This window comes from Panthera onca, chromosome B1, assembly GCF_046562875.1.
Source record: "Panthera onca isolate mPanOnc1 chromosome B1, mPanOnc1 haplotype 2, whole genome shotgun sequence".
NCBI lineage: Eukaryota > Metazoa > Chordata > Mammalia > Carnivora > Felidae > Panthera > Panthera onca.
Window position 1 is genome coordinate 58,856,438 of NC_138342.1, and position 22,578 is coordinate 58,879,015.

The 22,578-nt window shown below is 39.3% G+C and overlaps 1 protein-coding gene and 1 long non-coding RNA gene across 8 annotated transcripts in view; one reads left to right on the top strand and one right to left on the bottom strand.

Moving 5' to 3' along the window:
* The window catches only part of COX18 (cytochrome c oxidase assembly factor COX18), an 80,748-nt gene that overhangs the window by 16,757 nt on the left and 41,413 nt on the right, over window positions 1–22,578 (bottom strand). For 5 of the 6 annotated variants that reach the window (XR_013555248.2, XR_013555247.2, XR_013555243.2 and 2 more), the window contains 2 exons: window positions 15,261–15,431; window positions 14,720–14,871 (listed from right to left, as the gene is read on the bottom strand). The gene's annotated coding sequence lies outside the window, so the exon portion shown is untranslated. Of the gene's footprint in view, window positions 1–10,850; window positions 11,041–14,719; window positions 14,872–15,260; window positions 15,432–22,578 lie in introns of those variants that run through there. The other variant, XR_013555245.2, reaches the window with a different exon arrangement.
* The window catches only part of LOC132692445 (uncharacterized), a 28,234-nt gene continuing 16,213 nt past the window's right edge, over window positions 10,558–22,578 (top strand). For both annotated transcript variants that reach the window (XR_009616355.3, XR_009616354.1), the window contains exons 1-2: window positions 10,558–10,834; window positions 11,170–11,294. This is a non-coding gene — a long non-coding RNA (uncharacterized LOC132692445). The remainder of the gene's footprint in view (window positions 10,835–11,169; window positions 11,295–22,578) is intronic.

Consider the following 22,578-nt stretch of genomic DNA (forward strand, 5'->3'; position numbering starts at 1 on the left):
TTGAGTTGACATGCCTTTGGCTTTTGTCAAGGTTCAACATTAGCCATATACATAATGTTTCTGTATAGTCTATAAATCATACTTGAAACATTAGTTACAAAACTAGGATGTGAACAGTTCCAAATTTCTCTACCTCCACCCGCAACTATTAATCATTCTCTCCTTCCACCCTGGCTCTGGGAAACAGAAGTAATCTTTTTCCCTTTTCAAGATTCACCCATCTTTCCTTCCACTGTCTCTGACATTTGGCTCAGTAATTACACCTTTACTCCAAGGCCATTTAAGTCTTTTCAATTCCACCCACTCCTACTTACAGGTAAAGAATATTCAGAGTCTACACTTTTTTTAATTTTTAATTTTATTTATTTATTTTCATTACTAACTTTATCACTCTATCAGAATTCTTCTCTGGGCTTTTCAGATTGCTCTTCTTTGGATCACTTTTCATACTGTACTACTATTTCTCTGCTTCCCTTTAAGTGAGGAAGACCTATGGGGTATTCCTGGTCCTCTTCTCATACCACTTCCATGGCTTCAGCCTGTAAGTTGAAGACTCTGATATCTATCTGTCTCTAAACTTGCCTCTCCTGAGTACCAGATCTAATAACGGCTTGCTTGACATTTTCACCTGGATGTCCAACAGTATCTCAGACACATTGTATCCAAATGGAAGTCCTTTTTTTCCCTTTCAAACTTTCTTATATTCCCTATTTTGATAAGTGCCATTGTCATTCACTACCCAAACTTAAAACAGAGTGATATTTTAGTCCTGTGTTGTCCAATAGAAATTTCTACTAAACAAACAAAAAAAAGAACTTTCCGTAATTATGGTAATGTTCTGTGTCTGTGCTGTCCAATATTGTGTCCAAGACACTCATGGTATTAGAGCACGTGGAATGTGGCTAGTGGCTGAGGAGATGAATTTTCACTGCATTTAATGTAATTTAAATTTAAAAAGCCTTATGTGGCTATCCTATGGGAAAGCACAGCTCCAGTCCTTCCTCTCACCTAAATAATTTTTGCTATCAGTTCTATCTCCGATAAGATAATTTCTATCTCCTAAATTTTTCTTGAAAAGATATTTCTCAAAGCAATTCTTCTTTCCTATCTGCACTGTTACCATTTGAAAACACCAATATGTTTATGTCCTTTCCCTGTCTTAAATGTCTTCATTAACCTCACATTTTATATTTTACATAAGATAATATCTTAACTTCTAGTCCTGTAATAGTCTACAAAGCTTTCCATGATTTAGTCTACCTTTCCCCCAGTCACTCTCACCACTGCCACACTCCTAGTATCCTCTATAACAAGCAAACTGAACTCTTTGCTCTTTTCCTATGTTCCCTGTAATATCTCCAAGCTCTTGCACACTATGTACTTCTTCCCTGTATATACTTTCTCTCTCTCTCTCTCTCTGTTTCATGAATTTCTACTCAAACCAAGGGGACAATGTCACCTCCTCAGACTGTTCCTGACCATGCATGGAAATATAGCTACCACCTTCTTTACATGTTCATAATATGTAACAGCTGTTCTATCACAGAAATCAGTATTTTTCCTATATTTGCTTGTGTATCTCTTTCATTCTCCTCCAGAGCAAGGACAGTGTCCCTATGGAACATTTTTACTCCCATATGTGAATGAAGGAATGAATGAATGATCATAAAATTCCAATTTCTTCTACAATCAAAGGCCAGAAATGTACTACCTGAAAAATCTGAGTGCTTCCTTTTTTAAATAGCTAAAATTATAAACCTATGTATTTTCTTCTGTCTGTATAAGCCATCTATCTATCTATCTATCTATCTATCTATCTATCTATCTATCTATGAAAACAGAGTTTTCTTTACTTTTCATACCTGAATTTAGGCAAATCACATCACACCTCTGGACATAGCACTTGTTATCTCACTAATCCCCAACTCTCTATCTGAAAAATGGGGATGATTGTATGGAAACAGTGGAAAAAAAGAAAAGAAAGGTGAGGGGAAAAAACATGCAGTAAACCCTCACCAGGAGGTATACTTTCTCAGGCTTCCCTAAGAGCTCACAGGAATACATTAGATGCCCATGATTTGAAGTTGAAATTTCACCAGATCTAAGAAGCATCTCACTTTTTACTTTCTTCTGTGAGGAAGAGCAAGTTGTAGATCAATACCATGATCAGAGCTTGGTACAAGGCATGGCCAAAAACTAATTCCCCAAGCCATGCCTGATGGCACTTTTAGGTAGATGGTTCTGATTTTGTGTTTGGTCTAGAGACCATAATTATAAATTCATTCTCTGTAATAATAGTCTACAACTGATAGGGTTTTCCTGAGAATTCAAGAAGATCTTAATGTGATCATCTTTTTGAAGTGCCTCACCCATAAAAAAAGCTCAATATGTGATAGGTCTGATTAATATTTATAGGATTCAATAATTTTACATGTTTTCAAACTGCAATAATTTTGAGTGCCAAATCTTAAATTTCTTGTACTCAAGTGCTGAGAAGTCAGACTGGAACGTTATTAATGGCTGATATATGCATATGTACAGCATTACCAAGGTTGTACATTTTTTGTTTGATTATTTGATTGATGTCTGTCTCCTCTACTAGACTGTGATCTCCATGAAGGCAGAGGCCTTGTCATTTTTTGGATCCCCAGCACTTAAAGGGCCTGACACATGTGAAGCACTCAATAAATAGCACTGAAATAATTTGCTTACTTATTTGAAAAACATTTCAGGTACTCTGGTAGAAACTAGGGATACAAAGATGTCTCAAAGAAAGTCTTCTGCCATCAATGAACTCTAGGTCAGTTGACAGGTCCCTAAATCAAACCAATGATTACAATAGAGGAAAGTAAGTCTTAATAGAACAGATGGAGTGCTGTGGGAAACTATAAGATAAATATTTAGTCAGAAGAGTGGGAGAATTAAGAAAGGCTTTCCACAGGTGAGAGTTGAGATCATCTAAAACTAGGCAGGAAAAAGAGAAAGCAGTTCAGGAAGAGCAAGAAACACAAAAATGAGAATGTTAGAGGAAAGGCAAGTTTTTCTGTTTCATTGGAGAATTATCTGCAAAATAAAGAGTAGCAAGAAACACTATGGAGAAGTAGGGAGAAATCAGAACATGTTTTGTGAACCATGTTAAGGATTTTGAATTTAATTGTGAAGGCAATCTGGAGACACGGAAGGATTAACAGAGAAAGATGATAACCTGAAAAATGAACTAAGTGAACTAAATTTAACACTCAGATATAGTAACTGTATGTATTAGTTAGACTAAACTACTATAAAATGACAGGTCCAAAATACAATGACAGCAGAGGTTCATTAGACACTCAGAGAGCAGCCTAGGGCAGGTATTTCTGGTTGCCTTTGGAGAAGAGAAAGGGTCTATCTGCTGCTCACAGTTGTTCTAGGCTAACAGATCTGTGTCATATGCAATATATGGCTTCCGAAATCACTCTGGTATTCGGGTCACCATTCCACCCTTTGTGAATGGGTTATGGCATAAAGAAACACCATGGAAGCCTTTATGAGTCAGATCAGGAAGTGGCACAGATCACTTCCATTCACTAGGACCCACTGGCTAGAACCAAATCATATGACCACATCTGACTACAAAGAAAACTGGGAATTGTAGTCTGGGTGTTTGCTAAGGCAGTTTCTACCACACTATTTTAGTTTAGGATTTGAGGCATATTTGTGTTCTCTTTCCCCTAGATGATTTTGTATTTTATTTTCTATTTTAATTATCTGTATTTCATTATGTCTCAAATATATTTTAAATGAATGTAGAGTGCAAATTATAAATAAAACAATAATCATGAATTTAGTTTATGTCAACAAAAGTGTATAGTATTTTATAGTTCATAGTGGGCTTTCACACTATTTTTTTTTTTAAGCAACTCTTTGATGCAAGTAGGAAACTGTTGTTACCACCATTTTTAAGATATGTAACTCAGGTAAATGTCTTATCTGAAGTTGTCCAATTATACTCATTCTAACAGATATTTAATGTGGGAAACATTTAATTCCTTGAAATCCATCTAAAATGTAAAAGTCTTTTTTTTTTTCAAATCATTTTAAGAACTTTTTTTCTTGATTCAAAGATAAAGGACATCCAGAGTTCATGTGGAGGTCCATTTTGAAACACTTTGATTCATATAACTCAGCAAAGTTCACCTCAACCACAAACACCGAGTGCACACAGAAACATAACCACTGGGAATGATACTCTAAACAGACTCCATCTGAGCTAGTATCTTCACGCTCTAGGAAGAAACATTTGCAAAAGAGGCAGTGAGAGAACGCACTAGAAGCATAGATTCTCACACTCAATTTGTTCAAGGGGCTCAGATGGTGTGTTAGTCTCCTAGGGCTGCTGTAACAAAGTATCTCAAAATGAATGGCTTCAACACCAAAAATGTATTGTCTCACAGTTCTGGAGACTAGAAGTTTGAGACAAAGGTGTCAGTGGAGCCATGTTTCCTCTGAAGGTGTTGGGGATCTGTTCCTGGCCTCTTTCCTCCCTTCTGGTAGTTTTCTGGCTTGTGGCAGTGTAATTCCAATCTTCACAGAATTGTGAGATAATAAATATCTCATTTGCTTAACTTTGGCTTGGATTTAGTCAATGAGACAAAGACCTACATATTAGGAAATTAATAGCCTGCAAGGGAATGAAGAGAGCTTTCGTATGCCCAAAGAGTTGGAAAATATAGCAGTTTAAAGAAGCCAACAAAAAATTCCAAATGTCCAGGCCATGTAAGGTTTGCCCTTCAGAACATTTTTACCAGCATTTGGCATGCTGCCCCTGACCAACCCTTCTCTGGAAAGCGAACAATGTGTCAGCCCCCCACATCTATGTAAGTTTCCCACTTGTCTCCACTGAGCGACATTCTTCCCATGAGGTCATGTTCAGCTCCTATCCTTATTCCAAATGACTTTTCAATCCTTTTGGCACCTAGCTTTTGTGTATTTCAATTGTGGACCCATAAAAACCAAACTAAACACAAGATACGGTACAGAGACCTCATCTGTTCTACAGAAAAACACCTTTGTGGTTCTTCCCCAGTCCAACCCAACATCCCCTCCCCCCCAGCCCTTCTCTAACCCTCCAAAGAAAAAAGGAGGAGAGGGGGTAAAATGTTTTGACTATTGACCATTGCACTGGGAAGGTACCACTTCCTTGAAAACTCATGCCCTGGTACCTGGCACACTGAACCTTCTGCTGCTTCGCTTTTCTGACTGCGTGGACACACTTGCCAAGCCAACATCTGTGGATTGCATGACTTTACAATTAGAGGAGATGGAGAGTATGTGTTAAAAAAGAAGAAAAATCTTCTTCAGAGAAGAACATCATCTCTAGAGAGATTATCTGATAGGACTTGCCCCTCAAACTTCCACACAACTTTCTCTTCCCCACCACTCCAGGGCTCTTGTCCCCAAAATTAGCCTAAGGGATGGAATCACATCTAGTCCAGATCAAGGCAAGTTTGGCAGATTTAGAGGTTGAATGGTGACAAGTTAGTAACAATCTGCTTTTCTCTGCAAATTGCTGAGGCAATGGCGTTCCTTGGCTAATTCAAAAATCAGGTGATGCCCAAATAAACTACAGCACATTCTTGTCTAGGGTTCTTATCCAAGAGCCAAAGCAAGGTGCTGCCAGAGGCTACAGGTCAAGTCTCCTGCTGAAACTCAATCCCACCATGAGATTGGCATTCCAGGGCTGTTCCTTTTAAAGTGATGAGAGTTGGGACAAAAATTTAGAGGGTTATCAGGTAAAAGGCAAAGGAGGAAGACAAGAAGAGAGGGTAGCTGTCTATTAGACACGCTGCTTCTATGAATGTGGTCATCATGAAGACCAAGTTGGGCAGTGGTTTTATAGGGTTGCCAAACCCAGATGTGATATGAACAGTGTGTGTTCCATATTAACCTACAAAGAGGATCTTCTCTGTGATCTTTATTTCAATCCTATTCCTTACCATTATGTTAAATGGTATCATTAGCTTCCAACACCAGTCTGTCACAAGTCCTGTCAATGAAAGCTACTACATAACTCTTTCTCAGACACATCTGTTTTTCTTCATAACCATTGCCATCCGAGTAGCTCTAGCCATCAGCATCTTCTTTCACTTGAATTAATGGCAATGGTCCCTTCTCTCCCCATCCCCTCCCTCCCCCCACACTCTTGTTTCTTTCTAATCTATTCTATTATCAGGATGGCCTTTCTCAAATGCAAACATAAACATATCATTCCACTGCTTAAAACCCCAGCAAGGTTCCCTGATATTTTTATAATAAACTAGAAACTCACCATGGCCTTTAAGACCCTACCTCTATGGCTTCTGCCTAACTCTCTAGCTTCTTCTCTTCTTCCCAAATGCATTCTATGACTCATCCATGCCAAAATCCTTGTAGTTCCTCTAATGAGTCTTCATTCTTCCCTGACCCACTACTCAACTCCCAACCCCACTCTTTAAGCTCTCTTCTTGTTGTTCGAGATCGTCCTCTCCTCCTCCTCCTCTTCCCTCTCCTCTTCTTCTGTCTTCTCATGATTTGCTAACTTCTATTTACCCTGCTGGGCCTCAATTCCAATTTCACTTCATCTGGAAAGCCTTATCTGCCCCTTGCTTTGTAAATCTGGGTTAAGTGTCCCTCCCATGCTCTTTCTCAGAACCCTTACTTTCTCTCTGCATAGAGGACAAGGCTAAGGAGTTTGAATCATCTCACCACCTTTGAGCCTTGATGGAGCCCCTACTCCTGGTGAGGGGCTTGAACCATATGGAAGATTCAAGGATTCCTTCCCTGCCTCTGGCCTAAGGCCTGCAGATGGGTAGACTGAGGCTTCTCTTACCCTTTTTCTTAGGTTTTACAGAGATTGTCAGCAACCTACCAAAGGTAACCAGAATATGCCACCTTAAAATATGCTGCTTTAATTAAAGGCAATTTGAATAAAAGGCAATTAAGCAGTAAACCTAGGGAAAAAACTCCCTGTTTTCTACCTAAAGGCAGAAAATAAATTATTTTACTAAAGACAAACTCTCATTAGCTCATAGATAGCACCAGAGGAATCTGCAAACAAATTTTATTAAATTAACCCTACTTAAGGAAGATAAGACCTACTAGCCCCAGTACCACTACCCTAAGCCCAAACTCCTTTGCCTTGTCAATCCTTCACCAATTAAAAAAAAAATTTTTTTTAATGTTTATTCATTTTTGAGATAGAATGTGAGAGGGGGAGGGCAGAGAGAGAGGGAGACACAGAATCCGAAGCAGGCTCCAAGCTCTGAGCTGTCATCACAAAGCCCAGTGCAAGGCTCAAACACATGAGCCGTGAGATCATGACCTGAGCCAAAGTTGACGCTCAACTGACTGAGCCACCCAGGTGCCCCAATCCTTCACCAATTTATTGCTTCTTTGTCTCAAAGGTATAAAAGCCTCCTGCTTCTGTGGTTTCTTCCAGGCCTCAGCCTCTTGTGAAGGCTTCCATATACATGTAAAAAGTTAATAAATGTGTATGCATTTTTCCTATTAATCTGTCTGTATCAGTTTACTTTTCGGACTCAGCCAGTTATCCTAAGAGGATAGGGAAAAACTTTTTCCTCCCCTATACCCCTTTACCTCACCAGCTGCCAAAATAAAATTGCTTCCATTAGTAGAAATATCTAACAACTAATTCAATACTCCAATCATTTGGCTCTTTATATGCAAACAAAATTATATTAAATAACACTTCTCTCCTTAGATGGGCCCAGGGCTCCAGGTCAGGAGTACATCCATCCACACACATTACTACTAGCCATTACCATGAGGTGAACCAGGCCACAGCCTCTCTAGTCCGTGGGCCTGAGGCAAGATCCAAAAACACCCTCTGAACCTAACTGGAAAATACAGAACGTGAAGTCACATACTTCATTCACAGAAGGGAAGTGGGCATAAAATACAAAATATAAGCTTGCTCATATTTTCAAACATGTAAGGGAGCCACTGTGTGCAGGAAGAATGTATTCTTCTGGGGGAAGTTTATTAAAATGTAAATGTTCAGAGATCCATCTAGAAAAAAATAGAATCTAATAAGTTATAAAATATGCAGACATTGCTTCACTGTAAGATTGGTTACTAAAATCTGCACTCTAAAAAGTTGCATCAGGGATGATATTTGGACTGACTGAGTCACAAAGTCAACCAATCAGAATACAGAAATCCCCTGGCCACTTAGAATCCACAAATAGAGTATTGTTTGCTTATATAACTAAGCTGTTGCAGTATCTGATTTTGCATTTTGTAGGCAACATACCAGATAAAAATTTGAATATACTCATGACTAGAGCCTACTAATAACACTATTATAAATATTACAAAAATGCCCAAAAGCAAATAAGTATAAGAACAGAGGAAAATAGGGAAAGATCATGTTCCTACTATGGTCAAAAACTTGCAGTGAGTCCTCATCCCCTTCAGCACAAAAGCCCAGGTCTTTACAATAGCCTACACCCACCCCACCCTCCATCTGGCCCACAGTACCACTCTGAACTCCTCTCCCCTGGCTCTCTCTGCTCTGGGCACTCAACTCCTCACTGTTCCTCAAGTATGCCAAGCATACTCCTGCCTCAGGGCCTTTGCAATGAGTGCTCTTGCTGTCTGGAAGTCTCTCCCTCGAGGTTTCCACTGGGATACTTCCTCATCTCCTTCAAGTCTTAGTTCTAAAGTCACCTTTTCAATGAAGGAGGCTTATGCCCAAATAAGTGAACGACATCATCTACCTAATACACTTATTGTTTATTGTCTATCTCCTTCTGCTAGAACTCAGGTAAAGGGCAAGGACTTTTACCAGTTGGCTCATAGATGGTTCCAAAGCACCTAGTACAGGAACTGCTACACAGGAGATGCTGAATGATTATTTGTTGAATGATTGAAAAAGAAACAATAATTTAACTATACAACAAGACAAAGTGAGTATTTCTGGGAAAAATTCAAGAAACACTGCTGGGATTTAATAATTTTTGAAAGTGACAGAGAATTTAAATACAAGAAAGTGCTTTTCCAAACTGACATTTTAGAAAACTTCAGGAAGAGAGTCTGTATCTAGAAGGATCATCTACACCAGCTACTGAACACATTAAATATAACCTGATTTAAAAATTAATTGTACTATAGATTATTTTAGTATGTCAATATGTATTAAAATTATAATTAGAATCTTAGCTTTAAAACAAATAATGACAATTCTTCTATAATGCTGAGTTTAACTTGTATGGTTTTTACTCAGGGACTCCCCGGCTGCAGAGTTAATGAAAAAAATCTGGCTAGCACCTGACATTTCCTCCTCTTTATCTCCAGCTTTTGGGAGTCTCCTTTCTGCCACAGATCAATTTGGCAAGTACAAAATCACAGCATTTGGTTGAAAAGGAAGAATACAAGCATGAAGGAAGCTGATTTTGCAGAGCTGAAAAGATACATTTCAACCTTCAAGAACCAATTTAACCACTCCATTCCAAAGACGCTTTGGGGTAGGATTCTTAAATGTTGAGCTCCCCCCTGTGCCTGGGAGAAGCCATCCAACAATTTCTAGAAAAGCAGACTGCTGTTTGGAAGCATTCAGGAATACAGAACAAGTCTCTTATTACTGTGCTTCCACACAGAGAGAATTCTCAAAACACTACTTTCTAAGAAGGACGTCTCCCCTCTGCTTTGAAAGAACAAAGATGTTGATCAGCAGATTTCAAGTGCAGCACCTAAAGAGAAAGGGCTGCCCAAACCCAACAAAAGCTACATGAGAGTGGTGTTTAAGGCTTATGTGTGTGTATGCTCGCTTTGTGAAAGAAAGAATTATGTTTGTCTTCTTCATCCCTGATCCTCATGATGCATACATGCTAAGCTTCCATTAAATAGTTGCTGAATGAATGGTAAAAAAAAAAAAAAAGAAAAGAAATAAAGAAAGAAACAAGGAAAGAAAGAAAGAAAGAAAGAAAGAAAGAAAGAAAGAACGAACTAGTCACTGCTCCCTAGGTTTAGTTGAAGGGTGGGACAACAGCTAAGTGCTGAGCACCTTTTTCTTATAATTCTAAGCATACATTTACTTAAAAAAAAAATTATTAAACCCCATAAATGTTTCTTAAAATTTTTTCTTCATTGCTTACTTTTGCCTTTTTTCGTAACTTAATTCTTTTATCTTTTTAATTAATTCAACAAGTATTTGTTCCTTAGCTAAACTTCCTACTTCAGAGATAATAGAAGAATAAATGCCTTGGAAACAGACATGCAGATCTAAACACTTCTTCCACTGATCTCTAGCTAGTGTCCTTGAACAAGCTGCCTACCCTCTCCCAGCCTCAGCAACTACATATGTAACCCAGAACCATATCCATCTCAGTAGATTGGTTAAGGGCTAATTGATTTCATGTATATGTACAGTAGATATTTGATAAGTGTTGTCTTCCCTGCTTCTATTTCCTATTAAAAGGTGGGAAATTTAATGGCTGAAGAGCAAATCCAATTCAAACTCTCAGAAATTAGAAAAAATAAGCCTGAGAGATCCCTTCTGATGGCACAAGACTATGTTGTATGCCATCTAGACCCCACTTTGTTTCCCTCTGGGAATGCAGAAAGACGGCATTTCTCAGACCTCCTTGTAATCAGTGGGTCGTGAGGCCATTAGAATGAAGTGAAGTGACATTCAGGCTTAGACTGTATAAAAATCTTCCAGGCCTGACCCTAACCGAAGCTCAGATGCAGAGGATCCCATAGAAGACTCCAAGGCCCTTTGTGATGTAAGAGGCATGGAATAGAAAGAGTGTAAATGATCCTTTCACCTCCACTGACCTGCAATAAAATATGACATGTAAGTAGCTCAATCTGGGAATTGTTTTGTTTTGTTTTTACACCAGTTAGCCTATCTTGAATAATTTACCACACGAACCACCACCCAATCCTGGATGTGAAAATCTGGAAACAGATGACTACTTATCAGTTCTTTCACTAGATTTCTTGCGAGAGAAGACTGAGTCTTAACTTCTTGGTACTCCACTCAACACTTAGCACAATACCCTAAATAAATACATTAAATTATAAATATATTTATTAAACATGTACATATTTTAAATAAAGTCCACCCCACCCACTCTGGCTATTTTAATTTAAAATATAAACCTTATTTTCTGAAATCATTCCAATCAGGAAACAACCAAGATTTGATGACAATCAAAATGGCAACTGGAATATAATCCCTGTTTTCCCAGGTCACTTGTAGGAGAAGGGCTATTCTGAGGAGGAGGAAGTTACAGGGACAATCAAGTGTGTAGGTAAGAATCCTAGTGGCATTTGAATATTGAGCTCTGAATTATTCTTTCAAATCCTGAAAGCTTCTCTGTCTCACTGAGTCCTACAGGGATCATTTTCTCCTTGGATTATATCCTCTGTGTTTGCTGCTGTCACTTCCATTCTCTTCTCCTGGCAGCCATGCTTCTACTATTGCTGGCCCACTTTTTAACTAATTCTGATATCTCACCTTTGATAAATTTCTCTTTCCAGCACACAAGGATCCATCCCGACACGTAAAAGTATTTGTTTGGCAACTAAAGAGCCAATTGCTATTTCAATGTTTACAGTCCCCTTCCTGGTGTTACATGGGACACATTCATACAGAGCAGTGTTGGAGAATATTTATACATGATGTTCTCAAAACCATTTCTCCCCAGTAGCAAACCAGACCCCAAGCTTTAGGACCAGTTGTCAGCTATCTCCACCTGAGTTGCCTACCTATTTTCACCAGACACTAGCAGTCAATAATTGTCTTTCTCAATTAAGTGCCTTAATCCAAGTGGCCTAGGTGCCTGTTAATCCCGAAGCACTCACCACTATTTTTTAATGTAAACTTTGTTAAGTATAACATATATTTAGAAGGGTACTCACAGCACAAGTGTCCAGTTCAGGGAATCCCTTCACTGCTGTTAGTTAGTTGGAGAGTTAGTTAGCTAGCTTTCCCCCAAAGTCTTGGAGACTCCTTTTCAAAAAGGAATCCTGATAACAGTCCCTGGTATCCTAACACCTTTGATGTGAACAGGAAGATTCTCCCCACTCCTCTACTGCTGCTCACACATACTCTCACATGCTTTTGCTATATAAATAATGAATTAGAGCCAGAATTGGTAATCTCTGTCATGAAGACGCTTTGAAGGTTTGATATTTAGTTTGTACCCTTGCACACACTGATTTTTATTAAGTAGCACTTCTTATTTGCACAAAAGCATCTCAGGGATAGACTACATATTAACACTGTGCATAACACTCCAAAGGAGATATTTGTATGGTTCACTAGAGTCATATTTATAATGGACTCAAGACAACTCCAGAAACAGAGTGTGGTGGGGGAGGAACTGGCTTCACATCAGACCAAGAAATCCTTTCATGTCTTCATTCATAATTCACCACATGCTGTGCTCCCTTTCACCACTGCCTTTAAAAATCAAGAGGTAAAGATACTGGATTTATAGCTGGATATAAATTTCAATACAGCCAAATCTTTCCTGCCTTCTCAAGCATAGCCCAAACATGTCTTTATTTATACACCTTTACCAAAAAATGGAAATTATTCTAAAAGGTGGCATTCCAATGTTCTGAAGAAGACATTCATATATTTAATTCATAGGAAGTAGATGGTAGATAGACAAAAGAAAAAGCATTCTTAGAATTATTCTTTCTTGCAGCAAAACACAACCAATCATTTCCTTTTTTAATCTTCCAATTTTGTATTTATTTAAAATATCAGCTTTTTATTTTCCAAAACTATCCCTGAACATGATCTATCCCAGCTGTAACCTTACAAGTATCCATCTATCTTCAGAAAAAGTTATCGTTGCCATTTTTTTTTTTTTAATTTTTTTTCAACGTTTTTTATTTATTTTTGGGACAGAGAGAGACAGAGCATGAACGGGGGAGAGGCAGAGAGAGAGGGAGACAGAATCGGAAGCAGGCTCCAGGCTCCGAGCCGTCAGCCCAGAGCCTGACGCGGGGCTCGAACTCACGGACCGCGAGATCGTGACCTGGCTGAAGTCGGACGCCCAACCGACTGCGCCACCCAGGCGCCCCAACCATTTAAAGAATACTATGGAAATCCCTTTTTGTCCCATTCATAACTGAACAATATTTTATTTCTTATTTTTATTCGTTTGCTCCAACCAGGATACTCCCAGAATTAAAAGGAACAAAAGATGATGAGTCATCTAGTTTATTTAGATTATTAGGTGTTTTTTCCTAGAATGTTTTTTCCCTGCACCATTTTTTCTCTTTAAATGTTTCAATTTTTTTCCCTGCCATGTAGGTAATTATACTTTTTTAAAGTCACAGAACCTGATTCTTCACATATACAACCCACACCCCAATACCACCCTATCACTACCATAACTGCTTTGCAGAGAACAGGTGTGCTGGATTTTAACACCTTCACACTGCTGCTATAGGGTCTGAGAGTATGGGAGATATCAGAGTCTGGGACTCTAAATGACTGTCCTCCCCCAACACAAAAATGAATATATTGAAATTATTTAGATGTTCTTAACATGTTTATTTCACTGCTCTTGGATTAAATGAAGCCTCTTCCCCCACATATTTTAATGAATTGTAAACATTCATGAAAAACTGGAACTGTCTCCTGTCACAAGTAATCCTGTTTCGCTGTTATTTAGGCCTAATGATAAAACATGCCCAATGGGCCTAGAGTGATCTAGTAAATGGCCAGATCGTAGGAAAGGACATTAGTATGTCCTGTGGCCAAGCAAGAAATATGAATCTATAAGTGAGCAGGAAATCTGAATCAGCACTCTTAAAACATGCTGCTCAATTTAGTTCCAATCTTTCGTACATATATATCATATATATGTCTTTAAAATGTTATGATTATTATATAAAAGTGTTAAAAAGCACAAAAGATTTTTAGGGCAGTGAAACTATTCTGTAATAAACTGTAATAGTAGATACATGTCATTGTACATTTGTCAAAATCCACAGAATGTGCAACACCAAGAGGGAACCCTAATGTGGATTACAAAGCTTTGAGGAACAATAATGTGTCAGTGTAGGTTCATCAACTGCAAGAAATGTACCACTCTAATGTGGGATGCTGGTACCGTGGGAGGCTGTGATTATGTGAGGGCAGAGAGTATGTTTACTTAAAAAAAATTTATATCTTTTTTCATTTAACATTACATCATATGGAATAAATACACAATACGGATATGTCTTCTCACTGCTCTCTCACTCTTCTCTAGTTGGCTAAAGGATCATTTTGTGATGGCTTCCAACATCCCTACAACCTTGGACAAATCACTGTTTCTGAATGTCTTGTTTTAAAGAGATTTTTAGTCTTTCCTCACATAATTCCTGCACCTGCACTTCCCCTTCTCATTGCATGCAACTTCATTTTATCTCTATTTATTGTCACCTCACCTATCAGAGATAAAATCAGCTTTTCTAAAACCTTCCTTTATTTTTAGCAACTTTTGAGTTTGTATGAAAAGAAAAAAGGGTTACAGAATTAGATAACACTGGTCCCCCTCTCTCTAATCTTCTCACACCACCCACCACCCAATCGATTCTACAAGCTCTTGTCAGAGATAGCTTTTTAAAGAGCCCAAACCCAATCAATGATTTCTCGGTTTAAAACCTTGGCTGGCTCCCAGGTTCATGCTGGCATGCCATAAGTGCCCTTCTTGGTCGAACCTGCACTTACCTTTTTTCTTTGCCATTTCCTCAACAGATCATGGCGCACTCCCATTTCCAACCATCGCCTTGCCATCGCTTTTCTCCTTCCACTTTTCCACTTCCAAGTTAATACATCCTTGCATTACAACTTATCTTCTCAGTGAAACCCTCTGTAGCCCCCTGCAGTAACAACAATTAACAGAATCTCTCTTCTCATTTGTACCACCAGCATAAAACTTTGTTGTGTTATACTATGGTTAGTTATTCATGTACTTGTCTTTCCAATGGACTGTAAGAAACTTGAGGCACAACTGACCTTAGCTATTTTTATATTCCCAACTTCTATCTGAGTGGCTGGCACTGAAATAGGTATCCTGAGAAGTCCAGGATTATTTGATAAAGGCATTCACATAATACCTATGAATGGTTCACCTGACCAAAGAGAAAAGTCAGAATTCTCTAATCTCACCTATGAAAGGAAGCAATAAGGATTTTTCCTTATTTCTACCTGGTTGGTTAGAGTGTGTACATTTCACTTGTATTATATTTTTTAAGGGACATAGTATTACCTCTTTTTGTCAACTTAGCTTAGAATAGCAAATTTTCCCTTATTCATGAAAATGGTTATGTAAATTTGATTAATGATTATCCACAAAGATCCATCCATCCAATCACTCAAATATATTTTGTTATCTTCCATGTGGAACAAATGAAGTTCTTCTTTTTATCCATGCTTCTATCTGGGAGACAGAGAACAAAACTATTTATATCAATCTCATAAGCAGAGTACAAAATGTCTCTGAAAATTCAAAATCTGATGAAAATTTTGACATCAGCCAAATCTAACTCTCATGAGTTCCACAAGAATCAGCCCCTGCAGTACTCCCTGAATAATGCTTTCCTTCAGCAGCTTAAAGCCAAAACCAGACTAATGGGTTTCAGGAAAAAGTAGTGGTTTCAGAAAATGGGGAAAAAAATGATCTGTTGAATGCTACCCACCACCACCACCACTCACCATTTCCCTACTTCACCTGCTATCACACACACACACACACACACACACACACACACACACCCTCACGTCTCCCCTTGTGAGCAAAGCTACTGAAAGAGGCATATATAGACACACAATTACTCTTACAGTGGTTTTTCAGGTATCCTTATACGGCATGAAAACCAGGTTAAGTGAGGTCAGTCAGGTTCCAAAGATGTTCCTGACTTACAGAAACCTTAGTTTCCAGGAACACATGTGGAAAAGATATCAGGTTGAAACATATGTCTGAGTTTGATGAGAAGCTCACTGGGCTGAACGCCATTAGACTTGAATTCTCATGTTGATTCTACCATGGTGATCTTAAGCAAATTTCTACATTTCTAGGTCTCAGTTTACTCACCTACCATAGGATATAATTGTCCAGTCTGTATTTTTTGTATTGGGGTTTACATTCTCCTCAAGGTATAAAGATACGTGCTAGATGCTACACAAAGGTGAAGGAAAAATAGGGACCACTATACTTAATGGTAAGTAATTCTAGAACTACTTTTATTAGAAAACAAGTAAAGGTATAATTTAGTATCAACTTCAAAGTTGCAGAAAATTTTAAAGCTAAAATAGTGAACTTCAAAGACATTATATATTATATTCATTCTGACTGGAACTTTCTCTGTGCCTCCAGACATCTGCTGAATTGGCTCTTTTTCCTCTGCAGAAGTCCTCTAGTGAAAAATGATGGCAAAATACTGATAAATACTCTCCAAGTTCCCTTCTATATCTTTTCATCCTATGATTCTGTGTATTAAATGGCAAACAGCCAATTTGCCAGTTTGATTTAAACCTTAGTTATATTATAGCTCACTATTAAAACGTAATGCTTTGCAAGAAGAAAAGTGAAAATTCCAGATTGAGGTTTATCACAATTCTGAGTCAAAAGTCCTTTGTTTGTGGTGGGGAAAGGAAAAAGTAGAGGTATGATGAGAGGAGATTCTGGCAAGTGTGCCCCTCATAGGTGAGGGATGAAAGCAGGAGTGAAAAGTAAAGAAAATATGTAGAACCAGCCTGGAAATGTGGCTGGTACTCTGTGTCTCAGAGAGGAGAAGCAGAGATGGAGTGCTCCTGTAAGGTGGGAAAAAGCAACTTTTCCCTTCAGGAATGTTAAGAAAACTAGACTCTAATAAATACGGTCTAGGTAGCTTGATTACTTGGTTCTGGATGTCTATGAGAAGTAAAGGCCTTGTAAGTATTTCATAGAGAGGTTCTTCAAATTATACCATTGCCTCCCTCCATATTTCATGTGCACAAATTAATCATAAATCTTGGCATAAACATATCCAGTCTTCATTTCATTACTTCATGGTGAATATGATGCTTTTGATTACTTCAACTAACCTTAACATATCCACTTGGCTCTAAAATGGCCCTTGAAACCAAGGATGCAAATCCCCACAGACAAATGTAGTATGTTCAGAGATTTTATCTTGACAATCTGCACTAGCCAGGAAGAAAATGCTCCTTTGTCATTCACCAGGACTTTAATAAACTGGGAGCTTGTCAGAAGAAACGAGTACACATCAAGCTCCACAAAATAAAAACAAAATGCACTCTTGGGAAGACACATTCATGGGAATATATTTTCTTCCACTTTAATTTCTGCTAAGGTTGTGATAATGGGATTTGTATCGAAATACTAAACAAAGAATCAGTGTAAGGATGACATTTAATGTGAGAAAATACTACTGTAGGTCAAAATGTTCTTTACAGGTAGAACTGTGGTTTAGCTGTGTGTGCATCTGGCAACATGGGTGTTTGTACATAGGAAGAAGAGTGTATGGGGAAAAATAACACACTGAATAGATTATCCATGGTTTATGAAAATAAATCAGAGGGAGTGCCGGAAGATGGCGGCGTAGGAGGACGCGGGGCTCACAGCGCGTCCTGCCGATCACTTAGATTCCACCTACACCTGCCTAAAGAACCCAGAAAACCGCCAGAGGATTAGCAGAAGGGAGTCTCCGGAGTCAAGCACAGACGAGAGGCCCACGGAAGAGGGTAGGAAGGGCGGCGAGGCGGTGCGCGCTCCACGGACCGGCGGGAGGGAGCCGGGGCGGAGGGGCGGCTCGCCGGCCAAGCGGAGCCCCCGAGTCTGGCTGGCAAAAGCGGAGGGGCCGGACAGACTGTGTTCCGACAGCAAGCGCGACTTAGCGTCTGGGAGGTCATAAGTGAACAGCTCTGCTCGGAAAGCGGGAAGGCTGGAGGACAAAGGGAGGGAGAGCTGCTGAGCCCCCGGACGGCAGCTCAGCTTGGCGGGGAACAAAGGCGCCAGCGCCATCTCCCCCGCCCATCCCCCAGCCAAAATCCCAAAGGGAACCGGTTCCTGCCAGAGAACTTGCTCGCTCCGCGCAAACACCCAACTCTGTGCTTCTGCGGAGCCAAACCTCCGGCAGCGGATCTGACTCCCTCCCGCTGCCACAGGGCTCCTCCTGAAGTGGATCACCTAAGGAGAAGCGAGCTAAGCCTGCCCCTCCAGCCCCCGTGCACCTTGCCTACCCACCCCAGCTAATACGCCAGATCCCCAGCAACACAAGCCTGGCAGTGTGCAAGTAGCCCAGACGGGACACGCCACCCCACAGTGAATCCCGCCCCTAGGAGAGGGGAAGAGAAGGCACACACCAGTCTGACTGTGGCCCCAGCAGTGGGCTGGGGGCAGACATCGGGTTGGACTGCGGCCCCGCCCACCAACTCCAGTTATACACCACAGCACAGGGGAAGTGCCCTGCAGGTCCTCACCACGCCAGGGACTCTCCAAAATGACCAAACGGAAGAATTCCCCTCAGAAGAATCTCCAGGAAATAACAACAGCTAATGAACTGATCAAAAAGGATTTAAATAATATAACAGAAAGTGAATTTAGAATAATAGTCATAAAATTAATCGCTGGGCTTGAAAACAGTATACAGGACAGCAGAGAATCTCTTGCCACAAAGATCGAGGGACTAAGGAACAGTCACGAGGAGTTGAAAAACGCTTTAAACGAATTGCAAAACAAAATGGAATCCACGATGGCTCGGCTTGAAGAGGCAGAGGAGAGAATAGGTGAACTAGAAGATAAAGTTATGGAGAAAGAGGAAGCTGAAAGAAAGAGAGATAAAAAAATCCAGGAGTATGAGGGGAAAATTAGAGAACTAAGTGATACACTAAAAAAAAATAATATACGCATAATTGGTATCCCAGAGGAGGAAGAGAGAGGGAAGGGTGCTGAAGGGGTACTTGAAGAAATTATAGCTGAGAACTTCCCTGAACTGGGGAAGGAAAAAGGCATTGAAATCCAAGAGGCACAGAGAACTCCCTTCAGACGTAACTTGAATCGATCTTCTGCACGACATATCATAGTGAAACTGGCAAAATACAAGGATAAAGAGAAAATTCTGAAAGCAGCAAGGGATAAACGTGCCCTCACATATAAAGGGAGACCTATAAGACTCGTGACTGATCTCTCCTTTGAAACTTGGCAGGCCAGAAAGGCTTGGCACGATATCTACAGTGTGCTAAACAGAAAAAATATGCAGCCGAGAATCCTTTATCCAGCAAGTCTGTCATTTAGAATAGAAGGAGAGATAAAGGTCTTCCCAAACAAACAAAAACTGAAGGAATTTGTCACCACGAAACCAGCCCTACAAGAGATCCTAAGGGGGATCCTGTGAGACAAAGTACCAGAGACATCACTACAAGCATAAAACATACAGACATCACAATGACTCTAAACCCATATCTTTCTATAATAACACTGAATGTAAATGGATTAAATGCGCCAACTAAAAGACATAGGGTATCAGAATGGATAAAAAAACAAGACCCATCTATTTGCTGTCTACAAGAGACTCATTTTAGATCTGAGGACACCTTTAGATTGAGAGTGAGGGGATGGAGAACTATCTATCATGCTCCTGGAAGCCAAAAGAAAGCTGGAGTAGCCATACTTATATCAGACAAACTAGACTTTAAATTAAAGGCTGTAACAAGAGATGAAGAAGGGCATTATATAATAATCACAGGGTCTATCCACCAGGAAGAGCTAACTATTATAAATGTCTATGCGCCAAATACCCGAGCCCCCAGATATATAAAACAATTACTCATAAACATAAGCAACCTTATTGATAAGAATGTGGTCATTGCAGGGGACTTTAACACCCCACTTACAGAAATGGATAGATCATCTAGACACACAGTCAATAAAGAAACAAGGGCCCTGAATGATACATTGGATCAGATGGACTTGACAGATATATTTAGAACTCTGCATCCCAAAGCAACAGAATATACTTTCTTCTCGAGTGCACATGGAACATTCTCCAAGATAGATCATATACTGGGTCACAAAACAGCCCTTCATAAGTTTACAAGAATTGAAATTATACCATGCATACTTTCAGACCACAATGCTATGAAGCTTGAAATCAACCACAGGAAAAAGTCTGGAAAACCTCCAAAAGCATGGAGGTTAAAGAACACCCTACTAACGAATGAGTGGGTCAACCAGGCAATTAGAGAAGAAATTAAAACATATATGGAAACAAACGAAAATGAAAATACAACAATCCAAATGCTCTGGGATGCAGCGAAGGCAGTCCTGAGAGGAAAATACATTGCAATCCAGGCCTATCTCAAGAAACAAGAAAAATCCCAAATACAAAATCTAACAGCACACCTAAAGGAAATAGAAGCAGAACAGCAAAGGCAGCCTAAACCCAGCAGAAGAAGAGAAATAATAAAGATCAGAGCAGAAATAAACAATATAGAATCTAAAAAAACTGTAGAGCAGATCAACGAAACCAAGAGTTGGTTTTTTGAAAAAATAAACAAAATTGACAAACCTCTAGCCAGGCTTCTCAAAAAGAAAAGGGAGATGACCCAAATAGATAAAATCATGAATGAAAATGGAATGATTACAACCAATCCCTCAGAGATACAAACAATTATCAGGGAATACTATGAAAAATTATATGCCAGCAAATTGGACAACCTGGAAGAAATGGACAAATTTCTAAACACCCACACTCTTCCAAAACTCAATCAGGAGGAAATAGAAAGCTTGAACAGACCCATAACCAGTGAAGAAATTGAATCGGTTATCAAAAATCTCCCAACAAATAAGAGTCCAGGACCAGATGGCTTCCCAGGGGAGTTCTACCAGACATTTAAAGCAGAGATAATACCTATCCTTCTCAAGCTATTCCAAGAAATAGAAAGGGAAGGAAAACTTCCAGACTCATTCTATGAAGCCAGTATTACTTTGATTCCTAAACCAGACAGAGACCCAGTAAAAAAAGAGAACTACAGGCCAATATCCCTGATGAATATGGATGCAAAAATTCTTAATAAGATACTAGCAAATCGAATTCAACAGCATATAAAAAGAATTATTCACCACGATCAAGTGGGATTCATTCCTGGGATGCAGGGCTGGTTCAACATTCGCAAATCGATCAACGTGATACATCACATTAACAAAAAAAAAGAGAAGAACCATATGATCCTGTCAATCGATGCAGAAAAGGCCTTTGACAAAATCCAGCACCCTTTCTTAATAAAAACCCTTGAGAAAGTCGGGATAGAAGGAACATACTTAAAGATCATAAAGGCCATTTATGAAAAGCCCACAGCTAACATCATCCTCAACGGGGAAAAACTGAGAGCTTTTTCCCTGAGATCAGGAACACGACAGGGATGCCCACTGTCACCACTGCTGTTTAATATAGTGCTGGAAGTTCTAGCATCAGCAATCAGACAACAAAAGGAAATCAAAGGCATCAAAATTGGCAAAGATGAAGTCAAGCTTTCGCTTTTTGCAGATGACATGATATTATACATGGAAAATCCGATAGACTCCACCAAAAGTCTGCTAGAATTGATACATGAATTCAGCAAAGTTGCAGGATACAAAATCAATGTGCAGAAATCAGTTGCATTCTTATACACTAACAATGAAGCAACTGAAAGACAAATGAAGAAACTGATCCCATTCACAATTGCACCAAGAAGCATAAAATACCTAGGAATAAATCTAACCAAAGATGTAAAAGATCTGTATGCTGAAAACTATAGAAAGCTTATGCAGGTAATTGAAGAAGATATAAAGAGATGGAAAGACATTCCCTGCTCATGGATTGGAAGAATAAATATTGTCAAAATGTCAATACTACCCAAAGCTATCTACACATTCAATGCAATCCCAATCAAAATTGCACCAGCATTCTTCTCAAAACTAGAACAAGCAATCCTAAAATTCATATGGAACCACAAAAGGCCCCGAATAGCCAAAGTAATTTTGAAGAAGAAGACCAAAGCAGGAGGCATCACAATCCCAGACTTTAGCCTCTACTACAAAGCTGTCATCATCAAGACAGCATGGTATTGGCATAAAAACAGACACATAGACCAATGGAATAGAATAGAAACCCCAGAACTAGACCCACAAACATATGGCCAACTCATCTTTGACAAAGCAGGAAAGAATATCCAATGGAAAAAAGACAGTCTCTTTAACAAATGGTGCTGGGAGAACTGGACAGCAACATGCAGAAGGTTGAAACTAGACCACTTTCTCACACCATTCACAAAAATAAACTCAAAATGGATAAAGGACCTGAATGTGAGACAGGAAACCATCAAAACCTTAGAGGAGAAAGCAGGAAAAGACCTCTCTGACCTCAGCCGTAGCAATCTCTTACTCGGCACATCCCCAAAGGCAAGGGAATTAAAAGCAAAAGTGAATTACTGGGACCTTATGAAGATAAAAAGCTTCTGCACAGCAAAGGAAACAACCAACAAAACTAAAAGGCAACCAAAGGAATGGGAAAAGATATTTGCAAATGACACATCGGACAAAG